The 10,097-nt window shown below is 43.5% G+C and overlaps 1 long non-coding RNA gene across 1 annotated transcript; it reads left to right on the forward strand.

Annotated features, from left to right (window-relative positions):
* The first annotated feature begins 262 nt into the window (after positions 1-262).
* Positions 263-7,686, forward strand: LOC146175034 (uncharacterized). The gene is made up of 3 exons (XR_014701761.1): positions 263-461; positions 2,274-2,423; positions 7,269-7,686. It is a non-coding gene; the product is annotated as an uncharacterized LOC146175034 (long non-coding RNA).
* Positions 7,687-10,097: the final 2,411 nt, after the last annotated feature.

Raw genomic sequence — 10,097 nt, forward strand, 5'->3', positions numbered from 1 at the left:
GGCTGGGTAAAGGAGGAATGGAATGTTGAGAGGGTCGTTGGTCCTTCGTTCCCACGCGCAGCCCTTGCGAACACAACACCGCGGCGGGAATCACGCGCTGGTTGAGCGGGTCGTTGTTCCCCCTCGCCTACGCGTCTACGTGCAAGACACAACAGACAGCATCCCCAGCTGCGCTGCTGTGCGGCCTCCTCACGAAGCGTTCATTTCAGAGCTTGTTGGAGACGCTACAAGACTTGTGACAGCTTCTTAAACCTTTCTTTAATTTCTTCCCTCATTAATTTTCTTTTTCATTGTGCTGTGCATAATTTTCTCTTGCGCCTATACATGTCCATGTGCTCCGGTTGGTGCTTGCTACATATCAGTGAATAGCTGAGCTGTGAAATGTCGCCGGAGTACGGATTACAGCAACGGCGGGATACCATCGGCATTATCAGACTCAGTGAACGCCGTCATCTTAGACCGTGAGTATATATCTTTGCAGCATGCCATTGCTTCATAATTGGTTCTATATAATCTCCTACCAGTCCCAAATGTTCTCTTTCCTTATTCTTCTCGAAACAACTGCGCGAAGCATGACTTCAAGAACTAAGCGAATTTTCGTCCGGGTTACATGCAAGCAAGTGCGTGGACTTATTTGCTGGCTGCGATATGAATAGCATTTGCGCCGAAAATAGAGGAGCCGTGCGTAACAGGTGTGTATGCCACCAACACGTGACAGAACACTGCAGGCAGCCATTTGCGCAGTTTTTTGACTGTGCAGCGCGCCGCAATCAATTAGTAACCAGACACTATGCGCCCGGCTTTGTACATATATTTTGGACAGCCTCTCTTCTGCGCGCAGGAAGCCATGTTCACACAGTTTTTGGATTTTGTTAAGAGTTAAGGGCAGTTTTTTGTTTTCAGATGTACAGACGAAGTTTTGAAAACTGTTCGTGCCGTCTGGGCAAGCGAATTTTACAGTGGGGCAGACATGTGCGTGATGCCGCTTGATGACTAGGCTATAATTAAGTCATAATGAACCTCCACTTTTATAATGGTTAATATCATATTGAGGAATTGAAAGCCGTGAACAGCGCAAGTGAGCCCCTTTTCAAAATTTTCTTAATCGACGTGCCTTCAGGTGAGGGCGTTATCAGAAAGCGGCGACAATATAAGAGCGATTTCGCAGACGCGCTTCGAGGGCGGGGGAAAATAACAATACAAGCAAAAAGGCACATCAGCCGTGTGTGCACTGCGTCCCTGTCACTGCAAAGTAAACAACGTGCACGCGGGACACAATGTACAAAACATTGACGGCCGGTATGAGGCAACCATATCGTCCGAAATATATTGCTCGCGAAGCGCTCGATGACGGCGCGCACTTTCAGGCGAAATGGGACAGGACGTCAGGTCCGCCTGTTCGGCAATTACAGCTCTTTGTACCTCACGTGCCGTACCGTATGCATGAAGTGCACGCCATAGCCATCGTGCAAGGATGTTGAAACCGAAGCAGCGATCCACGTATTCTAATTCTATAGGAAATCATTTGGGAGTAGAAAAGAGCAACTTAATATGATGTGCATGGTTCTTTAATGAACGATATGTGTAAATGGACGATTGAATAGTTACAGTAATGGAGTGTTCCGCTAGAATTGTTTACGGCCGTGACCGCAATAAACATTACTCATATTGCTCTTAGCTTTAAGCTCTGGCATTGATAAGCCTATCTAAAGAACCGACTGGCAGTGACAGGTTGTTTACAGCTGTTGATCAAAAGGTAGGTCATCATGCTATTATTGCAGGCATATTTGCTTCTTTTTGTACCTCTGTTTACTAAAACTTAATTTTGTTCCCCATTCCTAGGGACGCTGCACCTCTTACAACACTCACTGTTCAGTCGCTTTTATTCAAGTATACAAAAAGGAGGAAATGCGCATGTACTCATAGGATAGCCTGTCTTTCCGTTAACAGCTGCAAATAACACGCCACTGCTCCTCGGTACCTTGGATGAAGTTTTCAATGGGGTTACCTGAGATGCCTAGCAATTGCAGTAATATTTATACCAATCACTGCAGTGAAACAGAAAGGTAACACTGCATCACTTTAACTGCTGCATGCACCTATAAACGTGCCTTAATTTATTGCCTATTCTTATAGACGCAGGACCTCTTTTTCTATCTCTCCACCACTTTCTTGTTGCTCTGGGTGTGATCATTTGATTTCATTGTTCAAATCATATTGTTTTATCATGTGTGAATGATTTAGCCTGCACATACTTGCTTTCATTTTTTTAGATGCGCATCGGGAGCGTTTTCTACGTAGAAGTGGATCGATTGAGTTGTATCACTGGTGCGAAAACCGACAACCCCCAGAAGATATGTGTCCTGTGGTTGGAAGGGAAATAAAGAAGAAGAAAATCAGCGGAAAAGCCTGCCTAAAAAAAGGTAGCACTGCATCACTGTAACTGCTGCATGCACCTTTAAATATGCCTTATTTTTATTGCCTATTCTTATAGACGGTGGACCTCTTGCTATTGGCTTTTTGCAGAAAGCAACCGCCTTTCATTGCTTCAATTCCTATCTCTCCACCACTTTTTTGTTACTTCGAGTGTGATCCTGTGATTTTATTGTTCAAATCATATTATTAAATCGCCGGTGAATGATTTCGCCTACACATACATGCTTTCATTTTTTTTAGGTGCGCATCGAGAGTGTTTTCTACGTTTAAATGAATCGATTAAGTTGTATCACTGGTGCGAAAACCAACAGTTCGGTACCCCCAGAAGATTTGTGTCTTGTGGGTGGCAGGGGTATAAGGAAGAGGATAATCAGTGGAAAAGCCTGCCTAAAAACTTACAAAGATTGCGAAAGCGAAATACTGATCAGAGCTAGTCTGATTACTTCTGTTATCCCATTTCACTTGCTAGGTGATGTGACATATATGAAGCACCTTCGTATAATTTGTGGTATACTCACTGAAAATTGTGTAGACATTAACTTTTTTCACGTTCAGTTATTTTGAGTGACGCACGAATTGGAATAAAACGAAGTCATCCACACGTCTAATGCCCATAGACATTAGATGCGTGGATGAGCTCATTAATTGTGTTCCTATGTGAGCATGCAATAGTTTGTCGAATATATTAATATGTTAAAAGTTGATTTTTTTACTGTTAACCGGAGTAATACATATGCTCCATATCATAGCATTATTCGCCTGTAGTTTGTATCTGCTCTTTCCTAAATTGTATTCTACAAAGTATACGTGTGTCATCTCGTACGTCTATTTAACTAGCGAACAATTTGCAATCGAATCCCTTTTGTGATGTTTCAGCTACAAATAATGTATGACAGTTGTGACAATATAGGTAGCTTTAGGTATAACATATAGCGCGAAAATCTTTAATATATGCGATGATATTTTTATTCACCGCATTGGCTAAACCAGCCTGTTGAAGAGACGAAATGAAAACAAATATGGATGTCTTCGGACAGGAACAGTAATCGTGGTGCCATGACCATTTTTTTAATTAAATTTTCATATGTCGTGGGCTAATGTCTCGACACAAAGGAATGACCCTTAGGTTTGCCAGATGCGGCGTAGTATTCTCGAAAAAAAAAAACGCCTATCACTAAAGCTGGAAAACGCCGTTTTTGTCGTTTCAGAAAGTTGCACGTTTGGAGGCCGGCTGGTTGCGTAAAATTTTGTCATCCACTGTTTTTTACTCACCGCATTTGGGTAACGTTTACTTGTATAAGAAGTATTAAAAGTGTGTTTTATTGATGCAGTTGATTTAGTAAAAAATCGCAAACTTTGCTTCAAGAACAACGCGCTACAAAAATGTTAATGTTCAACCTTACATACTGGCGTGACGCATTGCGTTGTTTGCACTAAAATATTCTGTGTTTATTACGCAGGTCATATTGTTAATTTAAGGCAGAATTTGGAGCTCTAAGCTGCTATGTGTGTTCTCTGTAACGCCACCAAAAGTAATATGCTGGAAAGCGGTTTGCTTAAGATTGTAATTATAAAAATTACACATTGAAAAATCATCTTCAAAAATATAGTATTGTTAGTGGTGGTCAAAGCTGACAAATGGAATAATATATTAATAACCTAGATTGAATACTATTGCACCTAGCAATAAAAAAGAATGCAGGACAGAGAAAAAGTTCAGCCTTCACTTGCGTTCTGCCATGAAATTGACAGAAATAGTGAATTAATACCATTTTAAGCTATATTAAGTATTTGTCCCAGAAGCAGAAAAACGGTGTTAAGCGCTGACAATATTTTAAATTTTACTTAAGGTAAAATGTAACTAAATTAAGCAAATACTAAATTGAAGTTTTGATGCCTATTCCACAAGGGGGAGCCATATAAGCACATCTATAGAACAAAAACAAGCATTTTTATATTTCTAATATTACATTTTGCAGAATTCAATATATTTACTGACTCAAATTAACAAAGTACTTTGCATTGTTTCCACAGATTTTGATAAAAATTGATGTTGCGGCCGTTTCTTCAATTCTAATCAGTTTTCCTTATTTTACCATTTTCTTACTTTTGTCCAATTTCAAAATAATATGCAGATACACACACAAATCTAGAGCTTCAAATTTTTTTCAGAAATAAAGAATGGAACCTAGATAATGTAGAAAAATAGTTTCTGTGCCAAGATATTATTGGATCTTGCAAGAATGCAGGCTGAGTTTGGCCATTATCAGCACAAGCACTCGGTTTAATATTTAATGTTATATTTTTAAACAGTATAACGCAACACTTTTTAGTTCGTGATATTTTTGAGGTACTGAAGATTTTTGAGAGGGATTTGAATGAAAATCGAAGATGATCTTTTTTAATTGCAGCAAATTTGCCCTTTACTGCTGTTTTCGAATTCTGAGCAATTTTGATGCGTTGTGGAGAACACACCTAGTGGTCTGGAGCTCCAGATACTGCCTGGAATTAAGAACATGCGTCAGGAAGTGAAAACATATTTAGTGCAACCAACCTAATGCATCATATGCCAGTACGTAAGGTTAAAAATGAATATTTTTGCAGCGTATCGCTCCTGAAGAAAAGTTTGCGATTTTTTAATAACACAACTGAAAAAACAAAATAGGTTTCTAATAGTGTTTGTAAATATAAAACCTGCATATATTTAGTGAGTAAAAAAGAGCAGATGACAAAATCATGGTATCCAAACTTGCAACATTTTGAAATGGCAAAAACAGCGTTTTCTACCTCTAGAGATATACCATACAATTGTTTTTTTTTTTCGAGGAAACTACGCGTATCTTGAAAAACTAAGGTTAATTCTTTTGTGTCTAGATACTTGCCCGCCACATATAAGAATTTCATTGGAAACGAAAGATGGCCATGGGACCTCGATTATGTTTCTTATCTAAGGCACCCATAATACGCTGTGAGAAAGCCAATATCAAGGGCTTTTTTTAATATTCCATGTTTCGAACGGTTGTGCCATCTAAGAAAATTAGAAAGCTAGGCACACCTTAGGTGTAGCCAGCCCTCACTTTCTGTTACAGCTGCATTTGCTAAGCTGAATTAATGCGTTGATTACTTTATTTTAGCCACGAATATAGCGCTATTACGTGTCAATTTTAAAGAAAGGCCGCAGTGACGTGATTCCTGTAGAATTTGTAAGTGAAATCTGTAAACCTTACAAATCTACCCATATATATGATCTCTTGCAGGTTTTATTCAAGCTACATTACACCTGCTGCGCCCCATAGCTTGAGCCAAGGGTTATAAATAAACCATTAGAAACAGACGATGGAAACCGGTGGTGCATTGCTGGCAGCCACTTAGGACAGCGCAGAAAATTTTTATTTTGTACGTGGGGAAGTGAGGTTATTCGCTTCAAGTACTAAATATTCCCTTTAGACAATAAATAGGACTTACAGAGTCGGTGAGCACGTTCGGAAACCCCTGTTTCAATATTTGCGGTTAGAAACCTCATGTGTACCTTTTTTTCCAGCTGTAGATAAATTCCGGGTTATGTAGATACCGAAACCGTTACCAGCCCATTCGCGCACCTCAACTGTGCTGCTCACAACATGATTTTGAGCGGACAAAACAACCTGCCGCTGAGATTGCTAGCCCCATGCATGAGTAAGAGTGATATGCTGGCGATGGTTGCTTCGCGTCGGCCCTTTGGCGCACATGAAGGCTCGAGTTACAATGAGCGCGCCGAACTTTGCAATGCGGATAATGACTACAAAGCGGTAAGGATACAAATGAGTTTAACAGTATTTTTCAGCTGTAAAATACAAATACAGTCTTGTTGGACGATGTGCTGGCGCGGACGAAGAAACCATAGGCAACTTGTAGGTCTAACGCTACACAGGGCTGTCGAGCCAAGCCAAGTCCTCAATTGTATTGTCCGGGAATCAGATTTCTGTATTTTCGTGGTTTCCTATTGTATCTGGCGTTCAAAATGCAGACGTGAGGGTTCTTTATCACAAATAATCAAACGTGGATTGTGCCGGTACTCTTCAAAGTAGCAACACCATTTATTGTGTAAGTCATTAATCAGTAATTTAGGTAAATAATGTCAATAAGGATTCCAAACAAAACCTTTTCTGTGGCGCTCAAGGTAGCTTTCAGCAATATATATCTGTTTCCTTTGCCTGCCTCCGAAATGCTTTTTTTTTTTATCTCTTGGATCAAATTTGCTTGGACAAGCAGTATATGTGTAAAAATGATGCATCTGTGAGCTACCCGTTTAAGTGAGCTCCCGTTTAGGTGAACTACCAACAAAACCAGTCAAAAGCGTATATCAGCTAACCAGCGGCCAGTGCAGCAGTCGTGGGCTTAGATCGCTTGTGTATATTATATCTAGCCATTTAAAAAAAATGAAAATGGTCGCCGAACATTCTCTTGGTAACGATTATTAGTATAAACTGTTTGCACATCGCAGAAAGCGTAGGAGCGGCAAAAAACTAGCGCGCCAGTCATATGCGGAGACAGCCGATAATCAAGCACTAATTCCTAGTGTGGGATGAAACACTGGCTGTCTCAACCGTATTGCTGTGGAGGCGATCAAAATGCAACAGGGCACATGCTATGCAATGTATGTGCGTCTTTCATCCTAATAAACCCAAGGCAGCTGAAACTAGTCTGGAACTCATCGGTATAGTGTTTCTCATTGACCATAAATTTCGGTACATGAATCCTGGAATTTTCTACATCTTCCTAAAATAATGCGCGCGATTTTATATGCCTCGTAATAGTGTTGTAAATTTTGTTTCCTCATTGTTTTTGTGCAGGTGCCATTTGCGAAAAAGTTGGGGTGGACGATTTGGAGGCACACACATTTATTCGCAGGTGGCTGCCTGGTTCCTGTGACAGGGGGGGTGGAAGAAAAAGGCGTTATGCTGAAACCTCCCCTGGCGAACCAGGCATGCCACCTGTGAATGCAATTGCAGGGTCAGCCCCCTCACTACGCTTATGAGTGTGCCCTCCAGCTCCCTGGCCCCTTCCACTTCCCGAGAGCCCGCCCTGCCCTGACCAACCCTGCCACTGCCCCGCTAACTGCTGCTGTGTGTGCCCTCAGCGCTGGCTAGTAACAACTGCCGTCTATAGTAACAATTGCAATAAATATTATCTTTTTGTGAACCATGCCCTTGTTTTGTGAATATCTACTGGTTGCTCATGAGCAACAATTTGAATTTATATGGCCGCTCCTATTTGAAAGGCCATTATTGTCCCAGCAAGTTCGATGTGCTGTCACGAATATGGCTAGAATGAAAAAGGCTGCATTTTATGGCCTGCACAGGCAGTGCCACAAAATGTGTAATCTTGACATCATCAATGGCACATGAATGGAGTAGCCGGTGTACCCATAAACCATTGGATTAATATTGGTATCGACAATATGCGGCATGAATGGAGTAGCCAGTGCACCTGCAATGGCTAACCATTGGTATGATATTGACATTGACAATGGGCCATCAATGGAATAGCTGGTATTAAACAAATATTGGTAATACAATGATGGTATAATGCTGGACAGTATTGGCAAGAATCATGGTGCATGAATGGAAAGTCTAATATTGTGCCTACATTGGTGGCTCCAGCTTGGTTGAACACTGGACCAATCTTGGAACGAAAGATGGGCCAAGAATGGAGAATGTAGTAAAATGCCCAAATGCCAATATCAGTCCAATATTGATGCCATTCTTTTCCAGTGATGAACCATTGTTGGACCAATGCTGGTGTGCTGCTTGGGAAGGTTGTTGTTACCATAATCAAAATGCCATGTTGTAAGCACTGTGAGTGACCTTCATCTTCATCTCAGCGTAATCATCATCGGTCATCGGGTCGTGCGAAGAAGACGAAGTGTTGCTAAGCTGTGGCTAGTCGGTGGCTGCTGCTTCGGCCTACCTGAAGTAAAAAGGTGAATTTGCTGGTGCGTTCTTCTGCCTCACAAGTGGTGGAAGTGACTCCTGATCCCAGCGTCCTCAACGCGGCACCCCCTGGAGCTCCGTTCCGGTCGTGTTCTTGGCGGCACATCAACCGCCATGGCGCAGTCACATCCCCCTGCTCTCACCGTTCCGGCGCCTGTAGCTACCGATGGGCATCCCACGGCTGCCCATGCCACCTCTGCACCACTGACGTCCCAAGGTGCACTTGCTCAGCACCATTTGACCCACCCAACTTGGTCAGTTACCTCACGTCAGCGCGACCCTCCGGTTTTCGCCGGTCTCCGCGGTGACGACGTCGAAGACTGGCTACAGCAGTACGATCGGGTGAGCGCTTTTAACGGTTGGGACGCTTCTATGAAGCTACTCAACGTCTCATTCTACCTGAGTGACGTGGCTAAGACGTGGTTCCTCAACCATGAGGACGCCATTCCTGACTGGCCTCAATTCACGACACAGATCCGCCAGATATTTGGAACTGTTGGTGCTGGTCCGGCCTCTTTTCAAAAGAAGCTAGAGACCCGTGTGCAGCTTCCAGGAGAGACATACACATCCTACATTGAGGACGTACTCGCCCTTTGCCGGCGAGTTAACAATGGCATGGTCGAGGCTGAACGTGTCGGACATATTTTAAAAGGAATTGGCTCTTTTGCCTACGCAGCTCTAGCTGCCCAAAATCCCGTCACGGTGGCAGACATTCGTGCCACTTGCCAGCGACTTGACTATCTACAGTCGCGCCGCCTCAACAACACCTGGGATCCGAGCCAAATTCCCGAAACTGATCTGCGCACCATCATACGATCTATAATACGGGAAGAGCTCCACAATGATATTTCGTCGGTTCCTGCCTTCTCACGCCCACCTGCTCAATCTACTGGGTTGCGTGGCATTATCAAGGAGGAGCTTACTTCACTCAATCGTCCCATGGCTACAGAACCACCAGCCCCTCCCTACGTTCCGACGTATGCTGAAGTCACTGCGGCTCCTCCTCCTTGTCCTCCTGTCCATCACGCGCCTGTCCCACCCAGCCTCGCCGCCCTGTCCCCGCGACCACCGGTGTATGGTAATTGGCGGCCTCTCCCACCTCGTCCAGTATGTTTCTACTGCGGAATCCGCGGCCATGTAACACGCGTTTGTCGCCGACGACTGCGAGATGAGCGTGCGAGCTATGGGTACGTTCGACGTGACGACGCCTACCAGCTTCCTCCTCGCCAGTACTACACCGATAATGACCTCCGTCCCTCTTCCTCCCCGTCGACTTCTCCTGACCGGTCTAGGACAGCACGGCCATCGCGTCGTCGCTCCCCGTCACCCTTTCGCCGGACTTCGTCGCCCCTTCGCCCTCCATCTTCAGCTTCTGCCCGCCAAACGGAAAACTAACCTGTGCAGTTTCCGGAGGTAAAACTGCACCGCCTGTCGTCGCTCCAATTCCTCCTCTGCTCCCATCAAACATGTTGACTGTATTCCTTGAGGGACATGAACTGGAATCTTTAATTGATACCGGCGCCGCTATTTCTATTATGAAACTTGACTTGTGTTTAAAACTGCGAAAAGTGCGCACACCTTATACCGGTCCTCCTTTACGTGCTGCAAATGGACAGAATATTAACCCTTGTGGAGTGTGTACAGCCCGAGTCACCATTGATGGCATCTTGCACTTCATTGAGTTTGCTG

The sequence above is a fragment of the Amblyomma maculatum genome, chromosome 11, assembly GCF_055883805.1.
Source record: "Amblyomma maculatum isolate TAMU_Amacu chromosome 11, ASM5588380v1, whole genome shotgun sequence".
Taxonomy (NCBI): Eukaryota; Metazoa; Arthropoda; class Arachnida; order Ixodida; family Ixodidae; genus Amblyomma; species Amblyomma maculatum.